This window comes from Heterodontus francisci, unplaced genomic scaffold (genome assembly GCF_036365525.1).
Source record: "Heterodontus francisci isolate sHetFra1 unplaced genomic scaffold, sHetFra1.hap1 HAP1_SCAFFOLD_286, whole genome shotgun sequence".
NCBI classification, from domain to species: Eukaryota; Metazoa; Chordata; class Chondrichthyes; order Heterodontiformes; family Heterodontidae; genus Heterodontus; species Heterodontus francisci.
This window is the reverse complement of record NW_027141006.1, coordinates 1,739,598-1,752,351: the sequence shown is the minus strand read 5'-3', so window position 1 is coordinate 1,752,351 and position 12,754 is coordinate 1,739,598. Positions and strand designations below refer to the sequence as shown.

The 12,754-nt window shown below is 45.5% G+C and overlaps 1 non-coding gene across 1 annotated transcript; it reads left to right on the top strand.

The window, feature by feature from the left end:
* Nucleotides 1-2,152: 2,152 nt before the first annotated feature.
* Nucleotides 2,153-2,226, top strand: trnat-ugu (transfer RNA threonine (anticodon UGU)). Its single transcript has one exon. It is a non-coding gene; the product is annotated as a tRNA-Thr (tRNA).
* The last annotated feature ends 10,528 nt before the right edge of the window (nucleotides 2,227-12,754 follow it).

Below are 12,754 nucleotides of genomic sequence, written 5' to 3'. Positions count from 1 at the left end.
TCAAATGTAGGATTTTGTGTGTTTAGTGTATTTTCTCATTCACCAATATAAGCACAAATCTGTCTCATAATGTACCGTCTAAGAATGTGCCAAAGCTGCAATGCAGTGATAAATTCTTCAGTGCCACAATGTACTCACCAACTGTTTCACAACTTTTCTGCTTTCTGGTTCCAAATTTCTAGCTTGCCGTGATCTCTAGTGGCTTAGGGTTGAAATGTTCCTCTAACTTGGTGATGATTGTTTTGAATGGCACATCTTTTGCCTTGATAGGAGCAGGAAGCTTTGTTAGCTGGTCATACACTTCCAGGCTAATTTCCATTAGCAAAATTGCTTTCTTGCCCTCAAGAATTGCTTTATTCTGAGTCTTGACCTCTATATTTTCATCTTCACATTCCAATATGTTATTAGCTCTGAAAAACATTTCAATTCTTTCAATATATGAACTGACTGGTTCTCGAGCCCTCTCATATGTTCCGAGCCATGTATCCCTTGGGTGTAGCCATATTTTCCCAAAATATCACTTTGAATCGGATGCACACTAAGACCCTGCGGCATCTCATTCAACTGAGGAGACAGTCTGTGGCCCAGGCTTCACACAATCCACCCAAAACCTCCACCATCCGAGCAGGTAGCTCACCAGGAGCTGGCTGATCTTGTTCACTGCAGTCCCTGCTGCTGTTTGCTGCCAATATTTTCGGACTTTTATCTCATCCTCATCACCATTTTCTCTGATATATTCAGGGGGCATCAGCAGAGAAAATGTACACCAAGTGTGGAAAGTGCAAGGACGTGTTTATTTACATCATTACCTCATGAACATAATATACAAATACATTACATGTGTGAATCACATCTTGATCACTATTACCTTTATACCAGATGTGTCTGAATAAATGGAACCCCGTCACAATAAACACTGTCACCTTTCAATGTTTAGCGGAGAGGTTTGACGGCCTGGTGTGTGTGATTCCCACATTAATGTGTTTGCACAAAGTTTGGAGAAAGATGGAGATATGAATAATTTGTTGGGAAATCTTTAAGCAGATCTCCATGTCTCTCACGCACAAAGAACTGCAAACACATGGATTCAGAAAGAACCTGAGTGCAAAATCAACAGAAAAAAACACAGCCAGAGAGACTTGCAATAACCTGTAGCTCAGGGAAAGTACATGATGTTATGGAAGGGACTTTGAATTTTTTTTTTGTGAATTTTATTTTGTTGAGGAAATTATAATCAAACTGAATAAATGTAAGACCAGTTCTTTTTCAAGAGGGCACTGAAAGTATTAATTTGACAACTATGTTGACAAGTTGTCATGACTCAAGTTAAATGTAGAACAGAAGTGCTGGTAACGGGGAAATGTGGACAGAGAAGTCAGTCGTGCCTCTTGATTGGACAAGCCCGGCAGCAGCAGCGCGCACCAAAGAGGGCAGAAAAATCGCAAGCTTTTGTTTGTAGCAGTCATTGTGTTTTAACTTCTGGAGTGAGCAGCTGATAAAGTTAGCCAGAAGAAGTGTCAAGGAATGAGAGAAGACCGCAACCCACCTTGTTTTGCAGCAAATCTTGAAAAGACTCTGAGAAGTTCACTGTGTCAATTCGTCTCATATTCTGCCTTTGAAGAAAGCCTGCTAAAATTAATTCTCAACCCCGCCTCTAAATAAACTCTTCTAAAAGAACCTAGTGACCTGTGTACATGTACTCGGAAATTAGACTGCATGTCAATTTTGGAACAACATATCTCATCTGCTGTTTTCTTCAGAAATGAGCAAGTAATCAGTCCAAGTGTTTTTTTTTGTCTTTAACAGAGCCCTGAATTGTATAGAAAAATCCCTTTTTTTTCAGTATGTGTGTGTGCGTGTGTTCAGCTGAGGTAAGAAAGGGACTTTAAATGTTGGTTAAAGTAAAAAGGGAACTTTTAAAATTTCCACCTGTGTGTTTATGCTTTACTTCATGATTAGTTAAAACTTGTTCTATAAGAAACTGATAATTTTGTTGTTCATTAAGTGTCTCCTATTCTGGGAAAAATAGAGCATATGATTGACTGTATCAGTAAGTGGGAAAAGTTAAAATTTTTGTTGTGACCTGTGGAGAAGTGGGATGAGAATAAATAGTAACCACCTCAGATTTCAATTGCAGCAGCACTTGTGATCTGGCTCTGCAGCTTAGTTGGTTAAAGCACCTGTCTTGTAAACAGGAGATCCTGGGTTCGATCCCCAGCGGAGCCTTAATTCACATTTGCAATCTGCTTGAGAAGTTTCCGTGTCAACATTTATGTCTGTGTCTTGTGAACTTCAACTGAGAATTCAAATTGCGTGATGAATTTCATTCACAGGAGAAAATAGCCTTTGTGAAGGATGTGAGTTTGGAATGGCTCTTTCTCCTCGGACAGAAATTCAGTGCTGATATTTCAAAGGCAACTTCTTTGATACAAATTTGTTCAAAGTTGCATTCAACCTGGAAAAAAAGCTCGACCTTAATCTCACTGAAGGAAAGTGTGACCGTGTTGTATGTTTCAAAGTGTGTGTGTCATTATGTGTTGCTTGTAACTGGGACACGACACAAGTGGGAGGGTTGATCTGAGGTTTGGAATATTTCTCAGTCAGGAACAAGAAAAATCAAAGGAACCAAATAAGAAAACCATTGTCTCATGTGGTTACCGAGAAACGGTGAGGAGATATTAAACTTTGTTCTATTCAAAACAGCTGTGAACTTTGACCTTTCCTGCCTTTTCTCAACAGTATTTGAAGTGTCTCGGTAACAATGTTCAGTGTTGATGAGAGTGGGGTCTGGGTGAGCATCTGCTGAGTGTGACAGGGTCAGGACTGGATGCAGGAAGTTCTCTGACAGTCTCTCTCTCTCGCTGATGGGTTTGAGTTGATTTTCAACTGGGAGCAGCTGGTTTTTCGATAAATGAAGGAAGTTCCCTCTCCATTTTTTTCTGACAGACAGTGTAGTATAAGGATGTAAAGGGTTAATGCTGAAGACAGTGGGATCAATCACTCCCACTGTCAGAGTGATGATGCAACAGTCAAATGAGATGAGGTTTGGGAGAAGAGAGAGCAGCACCAAGGATGCCAACTTCGGAGGCTTGATGAGAGTGTATATAGTATTGTGTAAATTAGAAAAGAGTTCTTAGTTCTTTCAGCTGGAAATGTGTCCAGAAAATATTGATAAAGTCACAATTTTATAATTCAGGAGTCGGAACACAGATATTAACTCCAAGTGACAGTTCTGGGTTCATTTAACAAAAGTAGAGAATAATATTACTCACTGCTTGAAATCCCCCAGTGAGGAGACAGTTAAACAGATGATCTGTTGGGGCATCCTTCGATCCAAGGTTTCGACAGCACTTAATCTCCCCTTCTGGTGAAATTCTCTGTAATTTGCAACTTTTTTATCCAGCTTTGATGGGTGAGTGAAAAAACTGAAAAAAGTGATCCTTTCTTTTCTTTCTTCTTCCCTTCTTTCCATCAGTTTCTCTTTTCTGTCCCAGATCAATGAGAATCCCAATTTAATCTGCTGTTTTATCCATTCCAATCAGAATTCAACATTCCAATCAAATCTATTTGTTATTCCACAGTGTCTCTCCATGTGTTTTATTCTGTTGTATTCTCTCACAGTCTGATTGATGATCAATGTTCCATCTCACTCTCTGTTCTGGTGAAGATCAGAAGCAGTAATATCTGTTTGCACCACCCACCAAGTCGGCCTGAGGCTGTGCCTCGCTGATCATGTGGAGTTAGGAACATAGGAACATAGGAGCAGGAGTCGGCCATTCAGCCCATCGAGCCTGCCCACCATTCAATATGATCATGGCTGATCGTCCACTTCAATGCCCTTTTCCCCACACTTTCCTCATATTCCCTTATGTCATTTGCATTTAGAAATCTGTCAATCTCTGCTTTAAACATACTCAATGACTGAGCTTCCACAGCCCTCTGGGTTAGAGCATTCCAAAGATTCACAAACCTCTGAGTAAAGAAATTTCTCCTCATCTCTGTCCTAAGCGGCTACTCCCTTATTTTGAAATTCCTTCCCTTGGTTCTCCACTCCCCAACCAGGGATCTTAGCTGCATCTACCCTGACTGTCGTTTAAGTATTTTGTAGGTTTCAATGAGATCACCTCCCATTCTTGGAAACTCTAGAGAATACAGCCCCAGTTTCTCCAACCTTTCTTCATACAACAGTCCCACCATCCCTGGAAGAAGTCTGATGAACCTTCGTTGAACTCCCTCCATGGCAATAATATCCTTCCCAAGGTAAGGAGACCAAAACTGTATTCCAAGTGTGGTCTAACCAAGTTTCTGTACAATTGAAGCAAGAATTCACGACTCCCGTACTCAAATCCTCTTGCGATAAAGGCTAACATACTATTAGCTTTCCTAATTGCTTGCTGCACCTGCATGTTAGCTTTCAGTGACTTATTGACATGGACACCCAGACCACCCTTATATTCTATACCTCAGCTAATAAAGGAAAGGATTCCATATACCTGCTGAACCACCTTATTGACCTGTCCTGCTACCTTCAGGGATCTGTGGACATTCACTCCAACGTCTCTCACTTCAACGTCTCTCACTTCCTCTACACCGTTCAGTGTTCTCCCATTAATTGTGTATTCCTTTGCCTTTTTTGACCTCCCAAATGCATCACCTCACACTTGTCCAATTTGAATTCCATTTGCCACTATTCTCCCCACCTGACCAGTCTATTGATATCTTCCTGCAGTGTACAGCTATCCTCCTCCCTATCAACAACACGGACAATTTTCTTGTCATCTGCAATCGTCTTGATTATGCCCTCTACATTCATGTCCAAATCATTAACTTATACCACAAAAAGCAGGGAACCTAGTTCTGAGCCCTGTGGAACACCACTTGAAACAGACCTCGAGTTGCACAAACACCCGTACCCAATTCCTTCTTGTTTCCTGCCACCGAGTCTATTTTATGTCCAGCTTGCTACATTCCCCTGGATCCCATGTGCTTTTATTTTTTTTAACCGGTTTGTCATGTGGGATCTTGTCAAAAGTCTTGCTAAAATCCATGTAGGCCACATCAACTGCACTATCCTCACAATCCTCATTGTTACTTCTTCAAAAACATTCAATCAAGTTCGTCAGACAGGAGCTTCCCTAAACAAATCCATGCTGATGATACTTGATTAATCTGTGCCTTTCTAAGTGACAGTTTATCCTGTCTCTCAGAATTAATTCCAATAATTCACCCACTATTGAGGTTAGGCTGACTGGTCTTTAATTATTCGGTCTATCTCTTGCTTCCTTTTTCAACAATGGTGCAATGTTAGCAATAAAAACAAAATGTACTGCAAATACACAGCAGATCTGGCAGCATCTGTGGAGAGAGAAGCAAAGTTAACATTTCAGGTCAGTGACTTTTCATCAGAACAGATATGTTAACTTTGCTTCTCTCTCCACAGATTCTGCCAGTCCTGCTGTGTATTTCCAGCACTAATAGTTTTTATTTCAGATTTCCAGCATCTGCAGAATTTTGCTTTTATTGCAGAGACCTCCAATCCTCTGACATCACACCTGTATCCAGTGAGGGATAGGAAACTGATGGTCAGACCTTCCACTATTTCCTCACTGGCTTCTGTTAACAGCCTGGGGTACATTTCATCCAGCCCTGATGATTTATTCACTTTCAAGGATGCTCATCCCATTTATACTTCTTCTCCCCCTCAGTTTATCATGTCCAATGCTTCACACTCCTTCTCCTTAATTATAATGTCTGCATCACCCCCTCATTTGTGAAGACAGTAAAGTATTCATTAACAAACATACCAACATCTTCAACCCTGACACATAGGTTACTTTTTAGTTCTTTGATGGGCCCTACTTTTTCCTCTGTTGCCTCTTACTCCCATGTATTGAAGAAATATCTTTGAATTCGTTTTGATTTTGCTTGTCAAAATTCTTTCATGCTCTGTGTTTTTCACCACTGCTCCCAAATGCCTGTAGTCATGTCAAAGCACAACTTGTCAGAAGTGGGATTTAAACCCACCCCTCCAGAGAGCGTTGTGATCTGAATGCATCATTTCAGACTGCTTGACCATCCTGTCTAGCCCATGTGGATGCTTAATGCTGAGGTAGTTATCCATTCTTTGTGAAAGTATTTGTGAGATTGTGGAAATGTCGGGAAGAAAGACCAGCGGGAAAGCTCGGTCCAAGGCCAAGTCTCGCTCCTCCCAGGCTGGACTGCAGTTCGCGGTGGGTCGTGTTCACAGGCTCCTGAGAAAGGGTAACTATGAAGAGCGTGTGGGTGCGGGAGCCCCGGTCTATCTGGCTGCTGTGCTCGAGTATCTGACCGCTGAAATCCTAGAGCTGGCCGGTAACGCGGCCCGGGACAACAAGAAGACCCGCATCATCCCCAGACACCTGCAGCTGGCCGTCCGCAACGACGAGGAGCTCAACAAGCTGCTGGGAGGAGTGATCATCGCACAGGGCGGGGTGCTGCCGAATATCCAGGCCGTGCTGCTACCCAAGAAAACCAGCGCTCAGAGCTTCCAGAAAAAGGAAAGCGGCCAAAATGTCATCTAATAAACCAAAGGCTCTTTTCAGAGCCACCCACAGTCTCTGTGAAAGGGCTGATTACTGTCTAATTCCAGCATGTCAGTAACAGGACAGAATAAGATCTATTTAAAATGTTTAAGCAACTATTTCAGTGACTTCTCACTGTCCCCCTGATCCCTGTGTGAAGGGGAATTACCAAAAGTCTAATTTATTCCTTTCCACACCAAGTTTGAGTTATTGGTCCCTTAAGGATTGCTGAATGGAGTCTTTTACCGCCAGTTACAGATAAGAAGTGGGAAAAAAATGACAGGTTAAAACTGTGCGTAAAATAGCGCCAGGAATTTGTGGCGAAAATAGCGGAATAAACAAAGGTTTTTAAATGTTGGTGGAAAATATTTTACGAACAACTTTAAATAGATTTTCCAGTAATCGCTTCTTTCCGACATTGAAGTTGGCGCCTTTTGTAAATTCAAACTTTCTGCCAGGTCGACAATTTAAACCAATGTAATAAAAACAAGAAATGCTGGAACCACTCAGCAGGTCTGGCAGCATCTGTGGAACGAGAAGCAGAGTTAACGTTTTGGATCCGGAACTGTTCGCACCCACACTGTTTGGGATCATCTTTTCCCTGCTGCTCTCATATGCATTCAAGTCTTCAGAAGAAGGAATTTTCCTCCACACATGATCAGGTGGCAGGTTGTTCAACCTTGCCTGTCTAAGAGCGAAGACCAAAGTACGGAAAGTCCTCATCAGGGAACTCCTCTTTGCTGACAATGCTGCATTAACATCTCACATTGAAGAGTGTCTGCAGAGTCTCATCGACAGGTTTGCGACTGCCTGCAACGAATGTGGCCTAACCATCAGCCTCAAGAAAACGAACATCATGGGACAGGATGTCAGAAATGCTCCATCCATCAATATAAGCAACTACACTCTGGAAGTGGTTCAAGAGTTCACCTACCTAGGCTCAACTATCACCAGTAACCTGTCTCTCGATGCAGAAATCAACAAGCGCATGGGAAAGACTTCCACTGCTATGTCCAGACCGGCCAAGAGAGTGTGGGAAAATGGCACACTGACACAGAACACAAAAGTCCAAGTGTATCAAGCCTGTGTCCTCAGTATCTTGCTCTACAGCAGCGAGGCCTGGACAACATATGTCAGCCAAGAGCGACGTCTCAATTCATTCCATTTTCGCTGCTTCCGGAGAATCCTTGGCATCAGGTGGCAGGACCGTATCTCCAACACAGAAGTCCTCGAGGTGACCAACATCCCCAGCTTATAGACCCTACTGAGCCAGCGGTGCCTGAGATGGCTTGGCCATGTGAGCCACATGGAAGATGGCAGGATCCCCAAGGACACATTGTACAGCGAGCATGCCACTGGTATCAGACCCACCGGCCATCCATGTCTCCACTTTAAAGACGTCTGCAAATGCGACATGAAGTTCTGTGACATTGATCACAAGTCATGGGAGTCAGTTGCCAATGATCGCCAGAGCTGGCGGGCAGCCATAAAGGCGGGGCTGTAGTGCGGCGAGTGGAAGAGACTTAGCAGTTGGCAGGAAAAAAGACAGAAGCGCAAGGGGAGAGCCAACTGCGTAACAGCCCTGACAACCAATTTTATCTGCAGCACCTGTGGAAGAGCCTGTCACTCTAGAATTGGCCTTTATAGCCACTCCAGGCACAGCTCCACAAACCACTGACCACCTCCAGGCGCTTACCCATTGTCTCTCGAGACAAGGAGGCCAAAGAAGAAGATGTGGCTTTTCACTGAGGGCATGTTTCGACTGGGGAAATAACTAACTGTAGAACCTCGGGCACTGTTTACACAGCCCGTTTAGAAAATCAAATCCACTGCACATCTTTGCTGCAAATGAAATGTCAAATTCGGGGATTCCAGTTTTATTCCCGAATACAGGACAGATTTATTCCAGACAGTTCTGAACAGCCTATCCGATCTCCCGTTTCCAGGTCACTGCTCTCTCTGTGAGGCTGTGGGTGGCTCTTAGAAGAGCCTTTGTTGTGTGTTTGCTGGAAAGGGTCGAGTTGTTCAGCCGCCGAATCCGTGGAGTGCGGCCCTGCCGTTTCAGAACGTACACCACATCCATGGCAGTGACCGTCTTGTGCTTGCCGTGCTCAGTGTAGGTGACCGCATCCCTGATCACATTCTCCAGGAATACCTTCAACACCCTGCGAGTCTCCTCAGAGATCAAACCTGAGATCCGCTTGACCCCGCCACGGCGAGCCAGTCGGCGGATTGCTGGTTTGGTGATGCCCTGGATATTATCACAAAGCACTTTGCGGTGCCGCTTTGCTCCGCCTTTTTCGTACCTCCCTCTCTCAATTTGTACCCTCTCCATTGCCTCTACTCTCTGCACTTCTACTGATATTTTGTCCAATTCCACTTCCTTAATGATCACTGATACAAAGTACTCATTAAGTAGATTAACATTGCCCTGCACTTCCAAGCCTATATTACCCTCTTTGTCCCTAATAGGCTGCACTCTACCTCTTACTACCCACTTATCATTTACATGCTGCTCAAATATTTTTGGGTTCCTTTTCATGTTGACTGCCAGTCTATTCTCATAGAAATAGAGAATAGGCTAAATATAGAAGATATAAATATTTCGCATCCTTGGGTGAGGTGGAACTTTTTTATGTTGTGGGTGGTAATGTCTCGGCCCACGAGTGTGGTGAAGCAGAGACAATCAATGATTTGAAAAGGAAATTGGATGGATACTTGAAGGAAAGAAACTTGCAGGAGGAAAGGGATCGAGCTGGTGAGTGGAACTGACTAGATTGCTCCGAGGAGAGCCAGCATGGATGTGATAGGCCGAACGACCACCTTCTGTGCTGTAAATGACTCTGTGTTGTTTCTCAAATCCAATCCACTGGTGCTTGGTAAATAATTTGAAAGTAAATTGTGCAACTGGAAAATCAGAACCAAGGCAAGGGACGCATAAGGAAGCAGAATTGCTGAAACCCCGGATTGAACCTGGGTTCCCATGGATCAGATACTCCTCCACTAGGGATCCACTAGGGATCATCCAAGTTACTTTTAAATCCTCCCATGGGTCCACATGTCAGACTGAGTTCCATGTTGTAGAATCAAGCAAAGGAAATCTGCTCAGTTCCAAAACTATCAGCAAATTGAAGCTGATTACGATCAACATCAACAGAGGTCAGAACTACCTGGTGAAAGAAGACACCCTGAAGAAGGATCCACAATATATTCAAAGACATCGGCAAAGTAAAAAAGAAGAAAATCGATGATAAAAACAGAAAGTGCTGGAAAAACTGAGCGGGTCTGGCAGCATCTGTGGAGAGAGAAACAGAGTTAACATTTCAGGTCAGTGACCTTTCTTCAGAACTGGCAGATATAAGAAATGTAAAAGATTTTAAGCAAGTAAAGCGCGGATGGGGCAAGAGATAACAAAGGAGAAGGTATTGATAGGACAAGGTCACGGAATAGCTTAACAGAAGGAGAGGGCGGGTGTAGTGGGGGTTGGAGAGGGTGGGGGGGACATGGCGGGGGAAGTGAGGGGAGAGGGCGGGGAGAGGGGTGGGAAGCGAGTAGAGAGCGTGGGGGAAGCGGGGAGAGAGTGTGGGGGAAGCAAGTAGAGAGTGTGGGGGAAGCGGGGAGAGAGTGTGGGGGAAGTGGGGAGAGAGCGTGGGGGAAGCGGGGAGGGAGCGGCCGAAGACATTGGTGGCGGTGTGTGTGCTCTCCTCCTCCTCCCCGCTCTCTACGGACATTCTCTCCCACCTGATCTCTCCGGTCTTTCTCCCCCGCCTGATCTCTCCGGCCATTCCAACCCCCCTCCCTCCACCCTAACCCCCTCCGCCCGATCTCACCAGCCATTCCCTGCTGCCATGTAAACACATGGCCTTTGTTTTGCTTTACATTGCCTTTGTGTGATTATTTGAGCAGCGCCATCTTTAGTCCTGGCAGCTGCCAGAACGTCGCTGACTGGGACGTTTTATTTGAACAAAGTGATTGATGACAACGCTACGTCATCAGAATGCGCCGCGGTGCGCACATGCGCACACGGTCTCGGGCCCTCTGCGCATGCGCTGCGGTCCGGATTGTCAGGGCCAGTTTGCGCATGCGCAGATGACGTCATCGCGTAACGTCATCTTCCTCGGGGAACACCAGGTTGGCATTTGCGCATGCGCAAACTGGTCCTGGCAATCCGGACTGCAGCGCATGCGCAGATGACCGGAGCCCGTGTGCGCATGTGCGTCAATCTTCCGAAAGCTTCGGCGCGAGTTTTTGAAAATGGAAGGAGGAGAGGTTTCGTCGGGCATTTTATCTCAATTATTTAGTCATTTTGGACATTTGCTTCATTTTTATTAGACAGAGGAGATTTTTCCAAGGTAAGTTGCTCTGAAAATACATTTCAAGGGAGGGAAGGGAAGGGAGGAGAGGGGAGGGGAGGGAAGGGAGGGGAGGGGAGGGAAGGGAAGGGAGGGGAGGGGAGGGGAGGAGAGGGAAGGGAAGGGAATAGAAGGGAGGGGAGGGGAGGGAAGGGAAGGGGGAGGGAAGGGGGGTAGGGAGGAGGGAAGGGAGGGGGAGGGAAGGGAGGAGAGAAGGGGGAAGGGAGGAGGGAAGGGGGGAAGAAGGAAGGAGGGAAGGTAGGGGGGAAGGGAGGGGGGGAAAGGAGGGAAGGGAAGGGAGGGACGGGGGGGGAGGGTGGGAGGACACAAGGACTGGCCGATGAGATGTAGCCAATTAATTTGCCCAACAATTGCCCGGAAGCACCTTCGGATGGAGGTGGCCACGTGCTGGACATCAGTCGCGTGCCACAATCCATGGATCCTGAGCATTTCACCCCCTGGCCTAATGATCTGATGGACCATACATACGCCTGCCTGTTCAAAGCTCCACTTCCCCCACCTGCGGTACCCTCTCCTTGCTGTTCAGTTACACAGTCACCTGTTCCTGCACCCATCCAAGCAGTGCACGTGGACACACTGCCACATGTTTCCCCATCCGCCCTTGAAACAACCATGCAGAGCCTTGTGAGATCCGCAATTGCCAGCTGCTGCCTGTCAAGCAGAGAAGGCGTCCAAAGGGGTCAAACACTTGGGGAACATTCAGCAAGAAGAGACTGAGCACTAAAAGAAACAAGCATGCCGTGTCCAGTGGTAGCACAAATGTGAATGCTCTTGCTGCGTACACAACTGGTGAGGTGGGAGTGCAGCCACACCATTCTCCATCCTCAGTGTTGCTTTAAGGCAAAGGTAGATAAGAGTGAAAGAAATGGAAGATGATGCTGATAGTATAGGCAGGATTAAATGGGAATGGATGGGAAGACGCACGAGTAGCATAACAACTAGCAGGGAACAGCTGGGCTAAATGGCCTGCTTTATGTTCATAGTCCAAAAGAAATGTGCTTCTTTTTCCAGCACCCTCACATCATTCATGTTTTCCCTGAGAGCAGCATTGAACCATCACGAGATAAGGGCAGTTACATCATCCTGCCTCCTACAGCTGAGGTGGGTACTAAGTGATTCATTGGCCTATACTGCAGAGCATAAAGCATGCGCAACAGTAATTTCATTGGAGGGAGGGAAGCTCTGACTCTGATTTGCTTTTCTTCTTTTCATGTAAAACATGCCGTCGAGAAAACAATCCTCGAGACTTACGGTCAGCATTCAAGCAACGAAGGCAACTGGATCATGCTGCGGAGCTCATCACGATGTGGAAAGGAACATTACATTTATGGATGAATTGGGAATGCACATTGTGATGCGCTTGGGGAACATTCACCAAGAATAGACTGAGCTCAGACTCTTGTGACTTTGCCTTCTTCACATGGACAATACAGTAGTGGAATAGAGAGCCAAGCGTTCATTCACCACAAGGCTCTCCAGGAACAATCTCTTTTGCTGTGCATAGCAGAGACTCGGCCTGTCTGTCTAACGGGAATGCTGGACACAACACTCATGTATCCATGCACAGCAGTTCCTCGGATACTTAATGAACTTAATAAAACTTTTCAATAATTAAACCCAGAATTGTTGAGGTTTTGTTTTGCATGCTATTTCCCCGACTTTGCAACTGCACTTCAGATATTCAACTATGGTGGGGGGGGGGGGGGGGTAGAGGGAGGGGTGGGTGAAGAGGGGGAGGGGTGGGGAGAGCGGGGAGGGGTGGGGAGAGGGAGCATGCAAAATGCAGGGACCAAACAGTTGCAATGCCTGAAGTACTGTGGA